This window comes from Phalacrocorax aristotelis, chromosome 1, assembly GCF_949628215.1.
Source record: "Phalacrocorax aristotelis chromosome 1, bGulAri2.1, whole genome shotgun sequence".
Lineage (NCBI taxonomy): Eukaryota > Metazoa > Chordata > Aves > Suliformes > Phalacrocoracidae > Phalacrocorax > Phalacrocorax aristotelis.
The window spans coordinates 154,072,300-154,094,401 of NC_134276.1; the positions used below are offsets into that span (position 1 = coordinate 154,072,300).

Below are 22,102 nucleotides of genomic sequence, written 5' to 3' on the forward strand. Positions count from 1 at the left end.
TTCTGCTTTTTAATTTGGGGAAAAAAATAAAACAAAAAAAATCTCTTTAGGATAAAGGTTTTTTAATTTAAAGAAATTATTTGTAAAACAGTAACTGATCTTTATATTAGCAAGAACCATAGTTGTTAGACCTGCTACTTACTTACACAGCCAGCACAGTACACCAGTGCATGTTATTTAGAAGAGGTATTTGGCAGTAACTGTAGCAACATCTGCAGTATAGCTCACAAATTCGGGTGAAGGCTTATTCTCCCTATGCTCTGCAAATAGTAAAGTGCTTCGGGTTATACTTTTTGAGTAGCTGCAGTCTTTAAAACAGCCTTGGTGTCCTTAGCCTGAGGTAGAGTTGGGTGTTTTAATCCTGCTGACAGAGTTTTGAAACTGTCACTCTCACAAGCAGTCCCTCAGATGTAGGTAGGAGATTTGCATGAGTAATGGTGGTTTGTTTAAGCGAGGACTGCAGAACTGGTGTCCTTAACTGGGATTGAGGAACGCTCTTTGCATGAACAGCAACTGCCTCCAAACAGTGAGGGGGTGATCCAGCTCTGAATTCCCGCCTGCGTGTTGTAACTCTGCGGAGGATGGGTGCTAATGACACGGCACAGGAATTATTATTTTTAGAAAAATGCAGCATGTAAGTGTACATGTACAAGCATGAGAAAATCTGCCAGTATTCAGTATTGGCTCACTGGAAAAGCTGGTAATGAACAGACTGGTTATGTTAGTTATGCATTGGTGTCACTGCACTTCACTGCTGAAGTTTTGTCCCCTGGTCCCATTAACCATAATGTTTTTAGTACATAGCTAGTCTTGGAAGATAAAATGTTCACTCTGTGTTTTACAATAGACTGTTTGAGATGAAAATGATCTTATTTTGGTACTTTGATGAAGTGTCACAGTTTTAAGTTAACATGTCATTGACTGCGTAATTGTCCTGAAAGGATCAGTCTAAGCTGAAAGCTCATGGCAACAACAAGAGTCAAAAGAATTGGTCAGGTTTGTTTCATGTACCCGTTTCTCGCTTGAGCTGTGTTTTCACTCTCTACATGGAATTGAAGAGTAAGATTTTAGCTGTACTTACCTGTACTGAATGTCCACATTTAGAACTAAGTATTACCATTTTAGTTAATTTGTTGTCCCTTTCTCTTTATACTCCCTAATTAATTTTTAAGATTCTGAGTTAACACCACAGTTGTGAGAAGCTTCCCATTTCAGACGCAGCCTGTTTGTTAAACAGTCTGCCTCTTTCATTTTCAGTTATTATAATGTTTCTTTATGCATTAAACTTCCTTATTAGTATATGTATTATAGAATTACTGCTGTCTCTAATGAAAGAAGCTATTTTAGAGCAGAGGGGTTTTATTTCTTTTCAGGTATAGTCATTTCCTATATATAAGCACTAAAAAATATCCAATAAGAGAGGAAGATAAAAAATAAAGAGCTCCAACTGCCAATAACTGGCATTTATTTGTCTTTAAAAAAAAGAATGTCCCCAAAATACAGAAACTCAAGAAAGTTGTTACTTTACTACATTTATTAAAGATTTCTCCTCAGTAAAATATTTTATTTTCTATTAGCTAAAACTCTGGTAGAAAATATCTGCCTAGGTTAAAAAAAAAAAAAGACTAATCTCTTCATTAGAAATTCAGAACAATGCACTTTCAGTTTTTAGCAAGCTCATTGAACAGTTTGCTTTTAATTTCTTTCATTTTTAAACAAAATTTATAAAACCTTACTGATCTTTTTTGCTTAACATTGTTCTGAAAGATGACGGTGCCAGCTCAGCAGTGTGCAAGGTATGTATATGTGGAGAAACCAAATACAATGCCAGAGCAAATTAGTGGAAGCAAAAAAGAGAATAAGGACATCTATGCCTTAGGAAACAATGGTAGTTTTATAAAAATGTATTTGTTACTACTGTGACATAGCCCATTAAATTATAAGATTTTGACTCAAAAGTTGGTATTTTTCTTGAGTTAAATAGAGTACCTATTTTATTTGACTGGATCCATTTACATTTAGAATGCCTTGCAATTCCTGTACAATAGGTAATTTTTTCTACTTTTTGGTGAATAGGTTACTATGAGAATTTCTAAAAACAGAGTGCACCAATTTGCTACAAATACACTTTCTGAACATGAAAACACTTTAACATGTATAACTTTGAACAGATATAATTTTTTGTGCCTTCTGTGGGACTGGCCATGCATTTGGGCAGCGTGGCTATGTACAAGTTTGTAAGTAAACCTTGTTCCATCTTTTCCTGTTGAAAACCCTGCAGGGTGATTGCCTTTTTATCAATATCACCATAAAACATAAGCACTTGCATAGGATGAAGTATTGCCACAGTTGTTTGTGATTGCCTAACTATATCAGAGCTTTGACTACCAGGCAATGCGTTGCAGCTTGCTTTTCTTTAAACTGTCACGTGCTTCAGATTCTTTCACCGGATGGAAACTTGGAGGAGGGGGCAGTGTTTGGGGCTTTTAATTTTTCCACTAAGTTTTCCCTTTCCACATGAGCACTAGCATGTACAGATACCTGTTTATATCGTACTAAATTTAAACAACGTGCTCAACCGACATTCTGCAATGGGGTTCTTCTGCGTGATGTATTTTGGACAGAGGACAGCACTGTCAGATCCCTCCACACCTCTTCCAACCCCCCCCCCCCCAAAAAAAAATAAAAACAACTTATTTGGGTCACAGAAAAATGAATGTCCAACCTACCTGCCAACTTACAGGTATGAGGGGTTCCTACTGCCTGCTTTTCTATGTGTAGTTGACCTGTTTGTGTACAGCTGCACAGTTTATCCTGACTCTACCTCTCAAGGTTTGAATCTCCACTCATGTATCGATAACCTCAGACGATATCTGTCAGGCAAGAAGTCTCCAGCAATTATCCCTTGCAGTGATTTTAGTTTTCTTTTTTTTTTTCATTATCTTTCTTTTTTTCAAAAAAAAAAAAAGAAAAGAAAAAAAAAGACAAGCAAAGCTCCTGTGAGTACAGGAGAAAACAGAGTTGTCTGACAAAACATCACTTGCATCAAAGCTGGTAAAAGCACAAGGGTGGGGAGGTGTTTGACTGCGGGACATGCCTGTCTTGGTGTAGCTTGAAGGTACAAGGAGCACTCGAGGTGTGGAGGGATCTGACAGTGCTGTGAAGTGGCATTTTGACCAATAGTCAGGGAGAAATGGGACCAAATAAAAGGACTTGCAGGCCTACAGCAATACCAGCAGGAGCATATGCCTTTGCAAAAGACAGAGAGGACAGACCATGGAACTGGAGAGATTAATGCTGAGACAACACTTTTTTGCTAGACAAAAGCCAAAGCCACCCCATGGGATGGAGGAGATAAAATTCTATTAATGACATTGCTGTTCTGTGGTTTCTACTATCTCACTGGCTCTGGAATAGCAGGTGGGAGCAGGATAGAAGGGAGAGAGGCTGAAACAATCAACTCTGCTTCTTCAGCAAATAACTCGGTCTTGAAATCTATTTTCTCTTTTCAGCTGAAAGAAAATCACTGTAGGATCCAGAGGGGGTCACCCATACATATATATAAAAAATTGCACCTCTGCAAAAGTTATCTAGCTCACACTATTTTTTAAACATGACTCCAAACCAATGAATTATACTTCTCCATTCTGAGCTAAAATGTGTTACTGACATGCTTCTTTATTTTTATTGTATGCAAAAATATATGGGAAAATAAATAAAAACATGAAAATGCTTCCCAATGTCTGGCCATACAGAATGTAATCTAAAGCTGAAAGAATGGGGTAAGAAGACACAATTTGAGGTAACCACCACATCCCTCCAACAAAACACAGGCAAAATAGTTGAGCAAAAAATGAATTATGTTAGCAAACAAGGCTCATTTTTTTAGATAAATAGGTTAGGGACAGAACAATCCCAGTGCTTTGGTCCAAACTCTGATTTGCCTCTTAAACTCTGTTTAGCTGTCAGTCGTTCCTTCTTCAGCTCTCTTCCTCCCTATCCCATTTTTCTTTAAACTAGTCTACAGTTTTGGCTGGGGTTCACAAGGAGTTTGTATATGTTACGTAATTTAATAAAGTTTGCCTTTTTTTCCCTTTTCTTTCTTTTTAATTGCTTTCTTCTGTTACATTTCAGTTTTATGTTTCTTTTCTATTCTTTTTTATTTCTCAGGAGTTCTCTTTTACACTCACACACAGGGATTTTCCCACCTTTTTCCTGCCTCTGCTTTCTCTTCTCCACTCTCCTACCTCATATCTTATTCCCTATAGATATGCATTCCTCTGCAGTAATTTTGCAGAGTGAAAGGGATGGCACAATTCTGTCCTCTGATCTTTTGCAAGCTATGGGTGTCACAGAGCAAATCATAAACCCAGGTGGAGTAACTTGGATTTGGTTCACAAATCTGGGACTTGGTTTTTGTTTTACTTTTCATGTACACTCTTGAAAGTGCAAGACAAACTTAATTTTCATTTTCTGGCTCTCCTTTTTTCTACCAACATTGAGGGTTTCGGTATTCCAGCTCCTGTCACACAGGGTGACTGAAACAGACCTATCCCAGGATTATTTATATCTTGATTTCCAGCAAAGCAGCACCAGTTTTGTACATTAGACCATGCCTTTCCATCACATCCATAGATAGATGCTGGCAAAGAGAGTCCAGCCTCAAACCCATTGACATTACTGACCTCCACAGTGCTCGGAGCAGGCTCATGCCAGCATTCATACAGCAGCAGTCGTGCTGCTGTGGCAGTTTCTGTCAGAGCACTTGCATCGGTATTTCTTTTAGAAATATCTGGATGCAAGAAGAGGGTAAAAGCAATCTGTCTCCGTCACAATGTCAGCTAACAGTAACAGCAATTATTTCAGGGGCATCAGACACGAGATGAACAACTTTTTCCTGCCTGCTCCCACCACCCTTACACCTGCAGAGAACAACCTACCAGCAGTGGCCACAATTGCATTAATAAAATAAACACTAAATTAGACAGGCTAACAACTGCAGGCCAGAGGGACTTCAAAGGTCTTCTACATTAAGCATTTTATAATGAGTTCTGAAGACTGACAGTGCTTGGAACATAAGTGGGAACATACATGTGTCTGCTCCACTCACGCTATATTACCTTATCAGAGCTTTTGAGCCCAGGGTATTTCCAGGCTCTCTGGACTGCCCAGATGTATTATACCCACCTGATGCTGCCTCTGTGAGTGTCTTTATGTTAGCCTCCTTAGAACAATGGCCTGTCTGCTCAGAATGTGCCGCAGCAGAGCTGGCAGAGAGAGATTTCTCCCTGGTCACGGTCCCCTGGGGTGAACAGAAACATCTTCCAGCTGTAGAGATAGGAGAGAAATTCTTCTCAAAGCCCAGGCTGCTCTGGAAATAAAAGAGAACACAGTTCTATTCTTTATGTTTTTATCTATTGTAATCTTCACGTTCTCCACAGTAAAAGATAATTTTCCTGTGTGTTTATAGGTAGATTTAAAGCCAAAATGAAACAAAACACTGCACAAAGAAACCCTAGCTCCATATTCTTTCTTTCTCCTTTCTTACCTCATTTTTATTCTGTATACGTGTATGGATTTTCTTCAAGTTTTACTGAAGAAGCTCCTGGAAGGCTAAGGAGAAGTAAAAACATTAATCTTAAAGGCTGGCTTGCTGTTCACTTAATGGTGTTCTTCAGAAGAAGAATTTTCCTTGTTGGCGTTAATGTTTGAATAAAAATCTTTTGGTCATCCATGGCTGCTTGCACCTAGCATCCTTTTATCCAAGAACCATGGGAACAAGTCTTCCAGTTCACCCTGAAATTATTTAGGAAATAGTTTGGTCTTTTGATTGGAGAAGGAAAATCGTTCACAAGACAATTGGAGTCTGTGGGCAATATAAACACCTACATAGATTTACAGAGAGCCCTCTACTGAGGAAAATAACTTTGTGGTATGTTGGGAAATTACCTGAAAGCTGGTTAATGGCACTTCTGTGTGACATGTTATTCTGCTGTTTATTAAAGCAAAAAGTCCAGAAAATTACTTAAAGCCTGGGATAACAAAAAGCCCCACAAGAGCAAGGATATTACCATGAGGTTCCTTGCTGTCTGTTACCTGCTTTCTAATAAGATGCAAAATATTTCATGGTACTGCTTAACTAACACTATGCAATGCACTACTTCTAGGAATTAACATGACAGTGGCAGAAGCAATGAAGACCTGCTCTGGTTTTTATGTTGGTGCACACTGAGCTGAGTTGCATTCTGAATTTCTTGGTAATATCCTGTATTCCCCAGGCTGTTCTACCCAGTTACCTCTGATACGCACAGCAGCCTGTTCCAAAAATACCATATTTCATAGGAGCTTCAGCGGTCAGAGAGGAAATCAGGTTTCCATCCATTTAACTGGAAAAAAAGCAGTTTTTCTAAAGCAATGATTCAACTGGTAGGAAGAACAATCATTATTTTCTGAAAGCAGAAAGTAATAAACAGCTCATCTTCCAGGGTTTTGTTCTGTTGTTTTTTTTTTTTTTTCCTTTTTGTCCTGCAACACATCACAGCCCCTTAATGTAATTTTGTTTTCTCCACTTTAATCAGTTTATACTTTAACTATGGCATTTCTCTGACTGCCTGTCTTTTCCTTTTAGCTTTTAGACAAAATTATTACAAACTAGGAAAACCAAAAGAAAACCATACCAAACCAAAGTTGGATTTCCAATTAAGTCTCCACAGAAGACCATCTCTAAATAAGAACATCCTGCTGGAGATATTTCTGTTTTGAAGGAGCAATTTCCCTTTAGATAAAAGTCTAATTTTCTGTTTAGTTTGGTCAGTGTCATCAATGAGAAAAAAAGATCATCATACTCTACATATACATTTTTAATTTAATGCATTCTGTAGTTAGAGGCATATGTTTTTTACTGGGTAGGACTGCTGTCCCTTGGGTTGTTCTTTCTTCTTTACTAAGTGTTCTTTCTCTTTGCCACCTGTCATGAATGATGCGTAGCAGACTCATAGAAATTAGGAGCTTTCAGACACTGGCAAAGCAACACGCCTCCCGGAAAATTAACCTAATTTCCTGAGGTTGGCATTACAGCAGAATCACAAAACTGTGACACAAGAAAGTGATACGTGCTCTCTTACCTTCCTCTTACACTAATCTATTTCTTTCTGTCATCATGACTGTTTGCCTAGTTAAACAAACAAATATCAAAAGTAGTGTGAGAAACAAAAATCAGAAGCCATTAATCAAAATCCTACTGTTAAAACCACTCACTCTTCAGGCAAGATCATGTCTTTCTACAAAAGGTTATGAAAACCCTGGTCATGATGCTTATGAAAACCCTGGTTGTTCTGAAACCAGTTATGTTCTTGTGAAAAATTGTCCTCTACATGTGAGGATTGACATCCTACCTAAAACACAGTTATGAAACACACAATTTCTGTAACAGCATTATGGAAAAGAACCACTTCTGCCAGGCCAAAGTTTTTGATAATCTAATGGATAAAGTGCAGTTTGTTAAAATACCATGTGGCTATCTCAAATTCGAAGTTCAGCCTTTTACTGCACAAAATGACTTGTGCTATGCTTGAGATTTTTCCATACATAAATAGCTCATTCTCTGGCATCAAGCTAATGACTAGCACATTGAGGAGTGAGCTGGCAAGGAGTTAAAAATCTTAATGTGAAAGATAATCTCTCTTGAAATACCAGGGACACCAGGGTGTTCCTTGTTCCACTTAATCAAGATTAAACTTCCCATGTTTCTCACAGCAGAAGCTAAACTCATCAAAAAGGCAAGTTTTCGTAGCTAACCCCCAGCAGGCTATTTGTTTTCAATATGCAGTGATACAGCTGGCAAGAGTTTTTTTCAAAGAGTTGTCTGATTTAAGTCCCCAAAGGAAATGACCACCCATGGGCTGGGGTAAGATTGTCTCTTAGGTGCAAACAGGTAGTCTCTTATTTTGCAAACAAATTCCTCTAGTGGCTGAAGCCTCTGACTTTCCTGTGGATAACTATCAGGCTGGTAATATTTTAGAATACTGCCCTATGTAAAACTCTTCAGGATCCAAATTCTCTTCTCTCCTTTTATGTATACTTCAGATGAGCAATTGTTTTACAATTACGATGTCTTTAATTATAACATGAATTACATTATTTCAGACCTCTCTTTTCTCTTTGTTTCTGCCACAGTGTTGCCTGACAGCTGATTGGTTTTATAAGACGATTAAAACATTTGTAGTAGACAATTCATCATTTCAGTATTGGTTATAACTGTTTGATGGAAGAGGACAAGTGGCAGCATTTGGGCACAGGCAGTTTGCATGCTAAGTTGCTAAAATATTGGATAACGTCAAAATCATGTCTGAAATGATAGATTGTGCTGTCCCTTAAAAAGATTTTACCTGCATGTTGGTCTCTATTTGTCTTCAGAAAAAATGCTGGCCCTTAGAAGAATCATTTCATTTTTGACATACTGCAAAAACTATATAACTCAGCAGAGTGAAATACCCTCTAGATACAATACCCATCAGCAACTATTCATTAGTTCAGTAGCACACAGTATTCAGTTCACATCAAATAAATTCTGCCTGGCTTTGCCCATTAGGTAGAAATCTCAGGTCACAAGCAGCTGTCATGGACAAGATTTTGTTTCCACAGAGGTCAAAATAGATCTCTTTTCGCTTCTGGTTGTCACAAAAGTTCATCTTATGCCTTTGTGGACAGTTAGTATTAGACAACACCTTACTTCAAATTAAAACAAACCAGCAGAGACACACCCCTAGAGCTCCTAAGAGGTAAGGAACTTTTTTAATCTTGTGAGAAGGCTGTATCTTTGTAAACCAGGTATCTGTCTTGATCGAGTTCTCCACAGAAATTAGTGGAAACGTTTCACTTGAGTTCACTCAGCCAAGATTCCACCTTGGTAAAAATTTTAAACAAATACTAATCCATTTCCTTGACATGTCCCTTTGACGAGTAACTTTACATAGGCAGAAAAATCCTTGACTTGGCAGGACTTTCATCTTATAAGCACTACTTCCACCCACGAACTTCCACTTCTGTGATGATTATAAAAATTGCTATCTAACCAGAGCTTTCATCTTGTCTGTGCTGCATTTCCTCATGTTACTAGCAATAATTACAGGAAAGTCTTCAGTAGCATTTTAGGGAAGCCTATGAGGCTGATTTTCTGAGATTTTGGGAATCTCTTGCTTTCATAGCCTTTGATTGGAGCTGTTAGAGCTCAACACTTCGACAAATCATGTTAGATTCTCCATTATGTTTAGTCAGATGCTAATGGAAATGGTTTATATTTTCATGCTATCTATCACCTTAAGAGAGCAACAATATATTACCAATTGATTGGACTTCAGTAGACTGAAAAGCCCCCACAGCATCGTACTCAGTACACTTCTGGACTGAAACATGCCAACTGGTTCAGAGTATTTAGCAGAATTACATGTTATCAACGGATAGGAAATGCAGTATGGTATCCTATGGCAATGCCAGGTAGAGTTTTAAATATTGGAATTTAATTACCCAAGTTGTATTAGGGGAGCAGCTCTCTATCTCCTTTAATCCAACTCATTATCATTTGAGAGAAGAGACTTCCAAGTCAGGCACAGTTGCTAGTAATTAACTGCTAGTGATACCAGTGGTCTCTGGAGGCAGTTTTATCCAACCCTTGTAATGTTAAAAGAGAAAGACCCAAAACCAGAACTGTTTGAAGGAACAAATGAGGAATAAAAGAAAAATCTGCTTTGAGGAATGTTTTTCACATAACTTCAAATCAGTCACTGAAAGACTTCGCAATAACATACAGCTGAGGCCTAGTATTTGCAGACAATAGTATTTTGCAGCATTGTTACATTAAGTCTGGACTCTACTCCAAACCAAAAACTGCTAACAGAATTCATGGGTTTTGGAAGGAATAGACTCTTTTAAAACCCCTCTTTGCCTTCTGAGGAGAGAGGATATCACAAAGACTAGGTTGACTTTTGATATCTGCAAAAAAGCTTTGTCCCCTTCTCCAAAGTAGCAAATTCTGTTTAATGTTGGAGACGGACAGTGATCAGCCAGCCAGCAGTTACTATGTATAATTAGGCATGTTAAAGAAATCTTGGAGCAGATCCCCAGTCAGGATGTCTGGCACAAGCTGAAACAAAATCTAAATATTTTTTCTATCCCATTCCCAAGAAAGAACATTTCAAGCTTTTTATTGGCACATTTATCAGTCTGCTCTGTTGTTGACAGTCAGGAATTTCTTAAGAAACTTTCTCTGGTGTGCACTGGAATTTGCTGTTACAGTGATAATATCATAAGGTAAAGTAACTGAATGCAACATCAATTACCTTTCCAAAGTACTACGGTATCTTGCTGTCAGTCATCACTGCAGCATATTTGAAGTATAGGTTTACAGTCCTACAAGAGCAGTGAAGGAGGCAGGAGAGGTAAGTGAAAATGAAGAGAGAATTGGAAGGTGGGACTACAAACTTAATAATAATCTGTCTTTCACCTTCCCAAGTACCTTATGACAGCTCCCTATTCCCATTCTTTAAAGATTTTCTCATGCCAATTGCTTTAGTAAAACTTTGTTCAGATTCATGCTTGTTCGAAATGAAACAGAGAACAATAAATCTACAGTGATATTACACAGTAAAGTGATCAAAGGGCTGCTGGTGCCTTGTAGGAAACTTTCAGAAACATACAGGCTTGTAATTTAGTTGATCTATCAGATGCTGTGTCTTTTGTTTATTTTTTCCTTGCAGTTAACTTCTGCCACATTTTTCATCCTGGAAAGAGCTATTCTTCCCATCAGACTCACATGTTTCTGTGAGTTTACTCAGCAGTAGTCCATATATTCCAATTGGGCTACTTGAAGAATAATGTCTTAGTAAGCAGGAATCCCATACATTTCTGTACATCAACTCAGGAAGTAATGTACTATTCGCTATATGAACTGAGTATGTCATCAGCATAATTTGAATTACTGTGCATATGTTTGCTTGAAATGACTATTGGCAAGTGCATCAAAGCAAGGAATAAGAGTTCATTTGTTCTTTCTGCTTATATTCATTATTTGCCCCTGCCATGATATCACAGCATCTCTGCTGCAACTGAAGTTAATGGCACAAACAGCCTCATAATTTCAAATGAAGAGTAAGCAGCAAGAACAGATACACATCTCTAAAAACCCTCAGCTTTAACTCATGTATTTTGTCTCAGGGCAAATATTCATTGCAATATGTTGGAGAATAAAAGAAACACCAAACACATCCATCATAGAAACCAGAAATTTCTTCAACTCAAATACTTTAAAGACATCCATGTGAGGCATCTTTATAGGGATGCACTGCAAGATGCAGCAATACTTTCTTTGCTTTTAGTGCTTTCTTGATACTGTGTAGTTTTCAAAACTGAATTGTCATTTTCATCTCTTTTTATATTTTTAGAAACATATATATATCAATACTAAAGGTTAGGTCCTGCTTTCTTGTAATGACAATGTAACATCCTTTTCTACAGTTCTAGAAAAAGAGAGGATTAGAGAGTAACTTTTCCTATGCTGTTAAACAGGAGCCTAAATGGGTGCAAGGTTTCCTCTTAAACTTTTTCTGAGATATCCAGGCTTTTGCAGAGTTAGCTGGCTGTGTGTGTGTCTTCCCTGTGACAGGTTGGTTGGGCATACATGAGGAGTCTTGTCTCTACGTCTTCTCTACCCATCAGGAAATGCTGCTATGTGTTGTCATTATCTATCAGTAGTGATAATTGCTGCCCCTTCTCCCTCTTCCTATCCCCCCCCCCCCCCCCCCCCCGAAAAAAAATTATTTGGTATTTGGGTTACAGAAAAATGAATGGCCAACCTACCTGCCAACTTACAGGTATGAGGGGTTCCTTCTGCCTGCTTTTCTATGTGTAGTTGACCTGTTTGTGTACAGCTGCACAGTTTATCCTGACTCTACCTCTCAAGGTTTGCATCTCCACTCATGTATCGATAACCTCAGATGATATCTGTCAGGCAAGAAGTCTCCAGCAATTATCCCTTGCAGTGATTTTGGTTTTCTTTTTTTTTTTTTCATTATCTTTCTTTTTTTCAAAAAAAAAAAAAAAGAAAAAAGAAAAGACAAGCAAAGCTTAAACAGATTGCCTTTGCACAGGCATTGAAAAATTAAGAAACCTAGGCTGCAAATCAGTGTGGGAGAACTGTTCCAAAATAGATGCCTATTTGTTCAAAATGTCCTGCTATCGCTCCCCAGTGGAGCAAGCTAAAGACTCTTGCCAAGAGTGTATCACCACACAAGTTAACCAACACATTAGTCAGCTGTTTGCATAAAATAATAATGTGGCATTTAGCCTTTCTGTGGACCTCAGCATACCCATCTGTAAGACGCATAGCATGTTGTAAAATTCATATAATACCTTGCAGGGGTTTTGTAAAGCTAAGCTAATTAATGTCAAGCAGTCAGCTGAAATTTGCTCTTTAAGTGAAGTTAATTTATCTAAACCTTCACAGGAAGAAGTTTTCTTAATACTTTTTCATAAAGCCCCTATAGCCATCTTGCTGACCATTTATTATTTATACATCAAAACCAAACTGTAGGAGAGAAATGGGCAAGTCGTAAAGCTTGAAAATAATAGCATAGGTTGTAAGAGAGGTCTCATTAGGGACACAAAAGTGAAGTACAGAGTCAGTGGAACCAAAGAACAGCTTATGACATTGTACTTGCATATTTGGCAATTGTAGGAAATTATATTCGAAGATCATCATCACCCTACCATAGTATCTAATCCTCCTTGGACATAAGCGTGTGATTTGGGGTTGGAAAGATTCTTGTTTAGCAGGTAGAAAGACAATCTACAATCTGACTATTTTTGAGAAATACTGAGAAACCACCTTCTTCTATAAAACTTTCTTGGCCAACCAGGAATACCTTTCATAATAATTTCTCGCTTCCTTCACCATCCCTGCAAAACAGAGCAGTCACCCAACAAACTTATTCAGAGGTGGTTAGGGCATGAAAGGAATCAGAGATTTTGTAATTTCTGCTGGGGACATCTGCCTTGATACTCTGATTGTTACAGAAGCTACCGAATATGGAAGGTGTAGACTGACTGCCACTTACCAAATGCTGAAATGAAAGATGTGCGTCATCTCTTGTCCATGTGAATTAAAATGTACAATGGTGGAAAAGGGGGTAGTAAAAGAAAGAAAGGAACTTGCCTGTCATAGAAGAAATGGTAAAGGATTCATCTATTCCTGGACTGTTCAACACACTGAAGATGAAGAGGAGCTCCCCCACTCACTGGAGGCAGTGCTATCTTCATAAGTTCATGGTTCGACACCATGGATCTCCAGGTGGGTCAAGATTATAGAGATACACCAACCTGGAGGACTCCATGCTGTTGAGCTGTTCATAAGCAGCGGAAGCCAATAAACTCTTCTCAGCTACCAGGTTATTTTTCCTGTCTGCCTCTGGAGCTCTTCTGACTGCATTGTTTGCTCTCACTTTGGAGGAAATTGCCCATGGAGAAAACTAAAAACCTTTCACAACTGACGAGAAGGAGCAAACCATCTCTCTGTTGGGGACTAAAGCACAATCAATACTGATACACAGGTGAGGAGATTTCCAAGTTGTTACCAAGTGTGTTCGTGTGTGTTTACTTGCTTCTGCAGTGGATTTTCTTACACCTTTCTGTGAATGCTGTAAATTTCCATTCATTGTCAAAGGGAGAGGCTGAATGGCCAGATGATATCCTATGTGAAGCAGTTAAAATATTAAGTGGGTAGCTATCTAAACCATAGAAATCAGGCATGTTCTGAAAGGGTATGCCTACATTATCAAAAATTTATGGGTATGAACCCATTCTCAAACCCATACCTGCCTTCCATCCACAGTGATTACCTGCAGGGGTGTTAAGAGCTCTGGATTTAGGTTATTCTATGATTTTTCTGAGAGGAGAGCCTGAGCCCATTCCCAGCCTCCGCATGAACCCAAACTCTTGTTTAAGTGATATAGACAGACCAGGTGGTGGTGGGGCAGAGTGTGTTACGCTCCCACAGCATCAGCAGGTATGTGAAGTACAGCTTTTTCCATGTATAGTGTGGACATTTGAGCTATAAATACCAGTGCGAATGGGAAGCTTTAGGGTCATGAGAAATGGCATCCTTACATACACTTTTGAGCCCTCTTTTCACCTGGAAGTGTAGACATACTGATAGAGGATCATGTCTTCTGTATGATAGTAAGTATTTATATGTATTGATTTAATTCAATATTGAGTCCTCGGTTGTTCACTTGGGTAAAGGCAGGTCTTGTACTGGAAGAGGGGAATTACTTCAGAGCGGAAGACACCTGTTCAGGTCAAAGGACTTAGTGCTGTTGGGTTACTCACTTGTTGCACCTGAGAGCACTAAGGTTCTGCAAGGAGGTTGACAATGAACCATTGCAAATCAATTTTGCTCTCAGGAATTGTCAGTGGTAAAGCTTAGGCCATTGCTTACTGGACTTATTTACATTTTATATTTATTATACAGGATTTCTATTTGACGGTTGAGTAGGAGGTTGGAAGAGACTAGACATGAGCAAGAACTGTATAAAGCAGGACATATCTTTATGCTTGCTGCACTGAACTGTAATTTAAATATACCTGGGCTGCCACTGATGAGCAACTTAAAAGTCACAGAATTTCCACAAACAACTTCCGCTTTCCATAGGGCTTTCCTCTTTAGGAAAAAAAAAATGAAAAGAGAGAAAGAGAGAGAAAAAATTTTTTGAGGGATAAAATTACTTTCAGAGACTAACAATGCATCTGTATTATACAGTATCGATTGTGACGTGGCTGTGAGTTACATGGAATTACAAGCTCCCTTGCTCTCTTTTTGCTTGGGCTGCTCCATGTATTACAAATTGATATGCGACCGTCAGTGAGTGGCCATTTGTTTTATTCTTTTACTGGAGCCCTTAAACCTGTTGGTAATGATTGAGAAGAGGGAGGAGCTGATAACCAGGGAGAGTGGACAAAGTGTATTACTCACTTTCAAGCGCCCTATTAGCATACTGCTGAGCTGGCACCGTGGTAAACAGCCCTCTTCAAAGCAATCCGCAGTAGTGCCACTTGCCAGCAGCCTACAGAGAGCAAGAAAGCACATGGGGTGTCATTTTTTTGCTGGTTACCTTATGTCATAAAAGAAACTTTTTGGATTCCAAAGTGTCCAGGAGTCACCATATCACTGTTACTAAGAAAAAATATTTTTAATCAGGAATAAATATATGCTCCTCCTTATTCAAAAGAGCTTTATGTTGTAGTATGTTAAATTCTGGCTGTGTGAGTGGATTGTGCTCAAGCAAATCCCTGATGTTTTTAAAAATAATGTTCACAGAGCAGTATGTCTTTCATTGTCCTCAAACAACTCATGGAGCAGAGCAGGACCTTGTTAAGGCAGAGGGGCTCAGATCTGTCTGTACCCATATGTCTAGATATGCCCAGAGAGAGGGTGTAATCATTGTCTCTGTTTTTCCCTGCCTTCTGAAGAAGAAAATATATTCCTACTCCCTCAGGTTCCTTTAAGAAATTCTGCACTAACTTGTATGGGTTTAGGGTTTTTTTTCCCTTATTTATGGCTTTTATTTTTAGACTGTGATTGGTGCTGAATTACAATACATGATGACAGCTGCTTATTCACGTGTTATAGCTATAGCTTTAACTCCAGTTGCTCTCTGTCTCATTGCAGCAGTCTCTTAAAAATAAATTCATACTTAAAAAATAGATTACATTTTGAACCAAAGCGAAAAAAATGACCATTTTCATTGTTTATGAAATTTCATGGCATATGGATATTTGTTAGCAGGCTAAGTAGTTCCAGCTGGTGTGCTTAGTTTGCAAAGTATAAGGCATACTGCAAACTGGCTAATCAAGTTGCCCTTTTCAACCTGCTGATTTTACAAGGTTCGTGAATCTATTCTTTCCATTCTGTTATGGCTGGATAAACAATGTAGTGACTGTTTAAAACTGGTCCATATAAAACTGGGTTCAACTGCAAAACTCATCCATCAGACTAATGCGGTTTAATATGGCAAGGGGGATGCTTCTAAATCTATTCAGAATAGTGCACCTTAATACAGGTTAGAATTTCCTTTTTCTCTTCCCTCTTTTCATCATACACACAATGAAACAAAAACTAGAGGAGGCAAGTGAAGGAAATTTCACCTCCTAGGATGTAAACTAATAGAGTATAGGTTTTAAGTTATGCCACCATCACCACAGTAAGGGCTGCTGTCTTTCCTCACTAGAAGCACAAGCTACTTCATATATAGGAGACTAGACAGCAACACAGGAACCTTTACACAGTGTTAAGGTCTCATCTAGCATTAGATTAGATTTGTGATTCCTTTCTACAAACAGATATGGACTGAGCCTCGCCTCAGCCCTGGGAATCTCGTCAGATCAGCCTTGCTGAAGGCTGTCCCTCGCCAAGGATGTTTTAAAATAAAACATTCTGGTTGTTCTCAATTCCTTCCAGATGTTGGAAGGTTTAGATAGAGCAGAAGGAGGACTGGAAACTTACTTTCTTTCAAAATATTAGACGCTATCATTACCTGATTCACAGAACTGGGATTTTAAGAGAGAAAAAACCAAAAAAGAACAAACATATGACTCATGTTAAAATTACAGGATCTGACAGTACTAGATTTTGCACCTGATTTATACGGAGATTTTTCTTCCTACTGGATTATTATTCTCATTTTCAGAAAAAAAGAAAACCAAACAATAAAAACCATAAATAAAGATGAGTTCTCAGTAATGGCTTCTTCCCTCAGCTGGAGCTGCTGAGATTAAAATTCTGTTTGTTGTTCAATATTACTTATTGGATAAGGAAATTAACACTCTTCTGGAGGACTTCAGTAAGATGAAAGACAGTTTTAAATAGGAACAGAACCTATTTCCAAGTTGGATTATTTCTCTCCCTTTCTATATTTGCATGAAGGATGTAGCCATCTCATTGTTGTGTTTTCTACTCAGAGTGTAGAATCTGTGACCATCATGCATGTTCCTTCCTACTCCTTATTACAGCATCTGTGACACAGGCTGCTTCTTTGAGGGCTAGGTGACAGGAGAGATCCTGCACTAAATTCCCAGCGTGAGTTAATATCAGGCCACTCATGCTTATACTTCTTGCTCCCTTCCTGAAGACTTACAGCAGGAGTTTTCCTGCTCTTCTACATCAAAGATCTTCATTATAGGCACTCATCAGCAGGTGCTTTTGATGGGCTGTGGTGGAGCAATACGATTACAAATGCCATGAAGGAACAGGGGAGCACAATTCTATACTGTTAATGTAGTCTTAGTCTGAAGTGTGAAAAAGGCACTTCTTGATCCAGAATATGTATGTGTCCTTGAACATTTCTGCTTCATTTACTGACCAAACCAAGATTTTCTATTGTTAGCAATGCAGAGCTATTACAATCTGAAAGAATGAGCTGCGTTCTGTTCTGATGTATGCTCCATCAGCAAAATTGTCAGCTATGGCTTAGTCACTGTGCTTTTATTACAAGAGGTTTTAGACATGAGGCTGGGTTTGCAGGGCTTGTAGACACTCAGGTTGTCTTTTTACTTGTGCACTGAGCAAATATGGCATAGAAATCTACATAAGCCAGCAAACATGGACTAGAACATTACTTCATATTTTTATAGTGTGGCTTTTGTGGTTACTACTGATGTTTGGAGTGAGGGTAAAAAAATGCCATTATTACTCTGCTTTCTTTCCAGAACTCCCTTCCATCTCATTTCCACCAACTGCGAGTTCTGTCTCACACACATAATGGAGAGAAGGAAATAATACCTTTAGCTTGAAAGCTTTCTAATCACAGGCTAGAGGATTGACATTTTACCTAACAATAGCCAAAGAAATCGACGTGCTTTAAGAGCCCTTGCTAACATCAAAGAAAATGAATAATAGCTTTACTATTTAGTAAGCACCAAGACTTTCATAACACAGTTGTGATGGTGTCTCCTCTTTGTGTAGTGGAAAGCTTCACAAGTGAAAGCTGGTCAGTCCAGTGAGGTACTTCAGTTGAGTACTATAGGTGGGATTCCTCCCAGTTAGTTTTCAAAGTCTATTTACAAGTTGGGGCTGGCTAGGGTTTCCCCATAGTAAAGAAACATCGCCTGGTGGCAGTTAATTCTGTCCTATGGGGGACTAAGAAAGAGGGTATTAACTGACGTCTACAGGCATCTCTGTGTTGCCTGTACAGGGACACTAGATAAGTAGCTTTGATAAGGTATACAATTTTCAGAACACTAAAATCAGGCAAACAGTATCCCACCAAAGGAGAAGGAAAATCACTTCTGAAGTCTGTTTTGCATGCTGTATTCTCTTTCCTGTCCCAAAACACAGACCTTGATGAAGTATGAAGAGCAAGGAATGATGGGCAGAATATGCTAGTGACAGAGACCTACTGATGGTTGTAGCCCAACATACGGTGGGTAATAATGGCAGATCAGCTGCCAAAAGACAAGGATGTCCATCATGATTATTTTTCACAGCAATTTTGAGACTTGGCTCTGAATTGTGATCCATATGCTCCAATTTGTCCTGTACACCCTCAAAAGGCCTTGGATCATGTTGGGGTACAGATGATAGCATAACCGCCTGCAGCTACATAGAGAGAGGAAATAACAGGGTATACATCCCTGTCACTTGGTTAGGCTGTTGTTTCTAATGGACTGTCCCTGTTGGCATCTGAAGGTCTCCTTGCTTCAGAAAGCAATAGATTTTGATAAGAGAGAAAATAACTGGTTAACCTCCAACGAACTTCTCTGCCTTAAAGATCTCTGAGCTTACCTACTTAAGGGACATAGCAAACTGGTTTGCTAGAACTGAAATATGGATTATAAGGGGCTCTTTGTAAGCAGCTCTAAGGAGTTTCTTTTGTCTGGATATTAACATAAAGGGCTACCCCTTTAGGTGATGAATATAGTTTGTAAGGAAGGCTTGTCCTACCTAACTGCTTAGATGCTGAGCAGGAACTGGTTTCTAGGCAGAAAATGAGGATGGTCAGCTGAAGCTACTGTATCTTCAGATAGGTTTGAGTGCTCCCATAGGACATTGTCAAGGAGACAGAGATGTTCTGGTGGTGTGCAGGGTGTGCATCTTTCCCTTGGTCCTTGAAAAAATGGATTGTGCTTGTTCTTCTCTCTTGCCACTTTGTTCGCTGAGACTTTAGGTTGTGCTGTGGAAGTTTATTGGGGGCTGGTCTGTTGATTTCAGCAAGAGTTTTACTAACAGGGCAAGGTGTGTCTGTGAAGGACTTGTTATGCATTTGGAGTGTGGCAAGCATTTTAGTAGCCTCTGTTTTTGAGAAAGAAAATGTCTGTGATCTGGGACCCTAAGGCTGGAATGTATCCTAAGCCCCAGCACAATATTTGCTAATAGTCTGTCTTAGTTGTAAGATACAGACCAAGATACTTCTATGTATTAGGTTTTTTTTCTAATAAATAAAGGTATGCCCAAAATTACCATAAGTAATTCCTATTTAATTAATAGTGCCACTAGAGGAGGACTCAAAGTTCCCAAGAAAATTTCCCTTGTACTGATGCTGGACCAACAGCCATATGAGGATTTTATTTTGGGCACATATTAATTTTAAAATAAATCCATCTAAGCAACATTTCAGACATTGGAGTTTGGATTTTTAACTTTTTTTCTGATGCCAGGCAAAAAAATGAGTCATTTTCTCTTTTTTGAAATGTGCAGATTTCAAAAGATGCCATTGAATTGGGCCAGTAGTTTGTGTAATCCCATTTTTATCTGTCCCTTCTCTTGGATCAGCTAAAGCTTGCCTCAGTGCTAATATTTCAGACTTTTTTTTTCCTCTATGTGGTTTTAGGTTATCCCAAAATGAAATTGCTGTAATATAAAATATTGAAGAATTACTAAATCCTACAAAATGCCTTCTTCTGCATATCCCATAATAGGTGATTTCCATGTTACAAAGCCTGACAGACTTAAATGTACAGTGTAGTTAAGTTTCATGCACTATCTTAATATATGTATACTGACAATCTCTGGTATTTTCAAAATTTTTCCTGCTCTGGAGGATTTCTTTGAACTCCTAATTCTCCTGATAGCCTTTTCAAAATGGACAGAAGTCTGAGTGTAATGCCCAGCTGAATATGTTTTCAGATGTTCTGCCAGCAGAGAACTGAATCTTAAAAAATAAAAGTACTGGGGGGCTTGTTTTACCCTGCGGTCACTCACCTTTATTGTCATGCCCTGTGGCTTTTTCTAAGTATTGGAACTGGCATATGGTTTCAGATTCCAAAGATCTATGCAGGAAGTTTTACATTGTTTCCTTTTACTCTTTGACCATTTAATTCTTTATTTAATCTTGGCAAAAATATTAAGGGAGCCCAGTAAAAGCACAAAGTGACTTGGTTTAGAAAACATAAATAGATAAATGCTTGCATTTTTAGATTGTATGTAAAGATAAATGACTGTAAGTAGAAATCACATTAAGTCAAAGACATTATATCTTTAGCCAGTCCTAATGTCAGAGTCTCAGCCACTGTTACGTGACAAAGCTCCATTACAGTCAACAGAAGGACAATGTGCTGTAGCCAAGAAACTATCCCATAATATTTCCAGCAGCTCAGAAGCTACAGGGACCCCTGTGCAGAGAATTCTCCCAATGTCTGCAGGTCATTTAAGTTACCTTTTAGAAGATGCATGCAAGTAACTTCCTCAAGTTATGTTAATATGGATAACAAAGTTGATCATACCCACACCAGAAAAATATTTTTTTTGTTGTTGTTGTCCTTACTTTACAGCCACCACCCCCACATCTGTAGGTCTTCTATCAATGGTTGCTCCAATTTATCTTTCCTGAGCCCATTCCAGGATTTTGTAGGAAAAGAGGTGCAGATGGTATTACATAGCTATACTGAAATTGTGAGAGAGCTCTTTGCTTCTTCCCGTATGTTCATGTGTTATATGAGAGAACCCCCTTCTTCATATGGAAGAATTACTATTTTTCATATAATTTAGCCCCCTCTGATATAGAATAATATTGTTTTTCTATGCACTCATAGACATTCATTGTACTAAAATCACGTTTGAATTTGCTAGTCATCCGTAAGAATGACAAACAAGCTCAATAAGGTAACGCTGAAAATCACAATGAGTAAAATGAAAAAAAGCTATTAAACCACACACTGGTGTATGCCTCGTCTCTTTCAGGGTTTTCCTGCAAGCATTGTAATGGTGTCATGATTAGACCTTTTAGAAATTGTACCAGTAGATGCTAGAAGGGCACTCACAATGCTTTTACTCTTCCTCCCTGGAAGCAGTATTAAGGATATCTTGATTATCCTTGAAAGATGATTGTATAACCTGATATTAAGAGACTTCCATGGATGGAGATGCTACAAAACTCTTTTGGTACACTGATCCAGTGTTTAACTCTCTTCTCAGTTTGAACCTTTTCCTAATTAAGAACCAAAATCTCTTTTGCTGCAGGTCAAAGTAATTATTCCTTCTGTTGTTGCTTAGAGTGTTGAGAATGGTTTCTCACCCTTTGAAAAAGCCTTCTGAAATTCAAGCTTCTCTAGAATTAAAAAATCCAATTCTCCCAACTTTCCCTCTGTTGCATGATTTCTTGACCTCTGATCAGTTTAATTCTACTGCCCTGGACCCCTGATAATACCTCTGCATTTCTGAAAATGATGTGCTAAACAGAATGTAGTATTCCAGCTGAGAACTCATTATTGTAAGGTACTGGAATAATTATTTTCCTCAACTTGCAGATTTACACATTCCATAATCAAATTTATCTTTTCATGGCAACGCTGCATATTGGCTCTCACTAATATCCAAATCTTCTCCACAGTACTTTATTCTTCATTTTGTGTTTATCCATCTAATTTTCACTTCCTTTATGTAACACTTTTTTCTTGCCTTATTACATTTTATTTTATGATTTTTTTTTTCTAGTGTACTGCAGCATTTGAAATTCTGATCCTTTTGCTAGGTGTTTATCATGCTAACATTGCAAACTACTCCACATACTAACACTGGCGAAGTGTGTGATAATCAGTTCTTCTTAACATACTTAGGGTT

General features: G+C 38.4%; 1 protein-coding gene across 9 annotated transcripts in view; it reads left to right on the forward strand.

The window, feature by feature from the left end:
- The window catches only part of CHRM2 (cholinergic receptor muscarinic 2), a 105,408-nt gene that overhangs the window by 20,781 nt on the left and 62,525 nt on the right, over window positions 1–22,102 (forward strand). For 3 of the 9 annotated variants that reach the window (XM_075116838.1, XM_075116855.1, XM_075116869.1), the window contains exon 1: window positions 13,367–13,601. The exons of the other annotated variants lie outside the window; for them this stretch is intronic. The gene's annotated coding sequence lies outside the window, so the exon portion shown is untranslated. Of the gene's footprint in view, window positions 1–13,366; window positions 13,602–22,102 lie in introns of those variants that run through there. 9 annotated transcript variants of the gene reach the window in all.